The sequence below is a fragment of the Sprattus sprattus genome (genome assembly GCF_963457725.1).
Source record: "Sprattus sprattus genome assembly, chromosome: 6".
Classification (NCBI taxonomy): domain Eukaryota; kingdom Metazoa; phylum Chordata; class Actinopteri; order Clupeiformes; family Clupeidae; genus Sprattus; species Sprattus sprattus.
In genome coordinates, this window is record NC_137925.1 from 5755606 (window position 1) to 5757524 (window position 1919).

Here is a 1919-nt window from a genome sequence, read left to right on the forward strand (position 1 = left end):
ACGACAGTTTGGAACACAGTTCTGACGCTGAATGGAAACAAACTAAAAGGGGATTGGATCAAGCCAGTCATCATTCCAGCCAATCAACATGTTGCTTCTGGAGCATGGAAGGAAGGGGTGTCATTTGGCTGTTTGGCTCAGTTATCATCAACCCTTTTGCCAGAGTCACAGACTGTGCCTTTAAGTTTACAGAGTCATTCTTTGTATAATACTCTCTTTTATAGGGAGCACGCGGGCTTCCTGGACCTACTGGACCTACTGGCTTCCCTGGACCAATTGTAAGTGGACATGTAAATCAGGGTTCAAGGGTGAGGGTTGAGGGGTTAGGGTTCAAGGGTCAGGGTTGAGGGGTCAGGGTTGAGGAGTTAGTGGGCGTTTGGGAGGCCATGCACGTGGAGCGGTTCACTACATATTCTGTTAGACGTTAGACGTAGAGTATGGGAGTAGAATGAAAAGACATGATGTGCGCTTTCTGCTGGACCATCAAGTCGCTATTCACACTGCGCTCTCCAGTGTACATATACAGCCGCGGAAAAAATTAAGAGACCACTTCAAAATTATCAGTTTCTCTGGTTTTACTATTTATTGGTATGTGTTAAAGTAAAATGTACATTTTTGTTTTATTCTATAACCTACTGGCAACATTCCTACCAAATTTCAAATAAAAATATTGTCATTTAGATAATTTATTTGCAGAAAAATGACAATTGGTCAAAATAGCAAAAAAGATGCAATGTCTTCAGATCTCGAATAATGCAAAGAAAACAAGCTCATATTCATTTTTAAACTACACAATACTAATGCTTTAACTTAGGAAGAGTTCAGAAATCAATATTTGGTGGAATAACCTTGATTTTTTACTTTTACCTTGATTTTTTACTTTAACACATACCAATAAATAGTAAAACCAGAGAAACTGATAATTTTGAAGTGGTCTCTTAATTTTTTCCGCGGCTGTATATGTGCCCCGGTCTCCTCACATCTTACCGATTCTAACCAGATCTAACCAAATGTAACTTAGCTTGATTTTAATAAAACAGTTACTGATCATTTCTTAAAATGTTTTACTCAAATGTCCTATAAACCGACGGTCAAGTGTATGTGTCCACTCAGCCCAGTGCCATAGGTGCTACATGTGCCTCAACACTTGTGTGTGTATCCACTCAGCCCATTGCCATAGGTGCAACATGTGCCTTAACACTTGTGTGTGTATCCACTCACAGGGACGCACAGGAATGCCCGGAAGCCCAGGCCTCTGTCAATGCTCTAAGCCTAAGGTATTTACCCCCCTCGTGTTCAATCAAGCCTGCATTTGGGTCTGTGTTTCTTGATTGTTTTCTGATGGGTTAAAATATCAAAACAGGGCAGTTCAACAGAGGAAGAAGAGGAAGAAGATGAAGAAAAACCAACCCCCTAAGACTACCTCATCCCAGCTGGAGGAGGAGAACAGGAGACTGTGTTTCTGATCTAAGATACTATAATCTTCTAAAGATGTGAAACCTGTGTAATGCTGTAACATTAGGCCTTTCCCTGCAGTGTTGACTGGATTAGGATGACTTAGTGTGGACTACTAGGGTGTACAGATTAAATGAGAAATATACTGAAAGATATCAGTCAGTGAGTGAGTAGGTGCAGGGGACAATTATTCCACCTGGCATCTTTCTCTGAAGGTAGTTCTCAATGACTTTGTGTCTTCGGTTTCTTACTGAGTCGACTGTGACAGGAGCTACGTCTAAGATTGTCACACTGTCTCGTGCATATCATGTAGTCTTGTACAAATCTCTTACAGTGTCCATGAGGAGTATTATTTAATTTTAATGAAAAAAAACCTGATGAAAAACAGTTTATCAAATGTTGTCTTTACTCAGCAAATTTCATTTAGCCCATTACCACAAAAAAATAAAATAAAATAAAGGTTA

The 1919-nt window shown here is 39.9% G+C and overlaps 1 long non-coding RNA gene across 1 annotated transcript; it reads left to right on the plus strand.

The window, feature by feature from the left end:
• The first annotated feature begins 247 nt into the window (after positions 1–247).
• LOC308367473 lies at positions 248–1432 on the plus strand. Its single transcript, XR_013968713.1, has 3 exons — positions 248–278; positions 1224–1277; positions 1364–1432. It is a non-coding gene; the product is annotated as an uncharacterized lncRNA (long non-coding RNA).
• Positions 1433–1919: the final 487 nt, after the last annotated feature.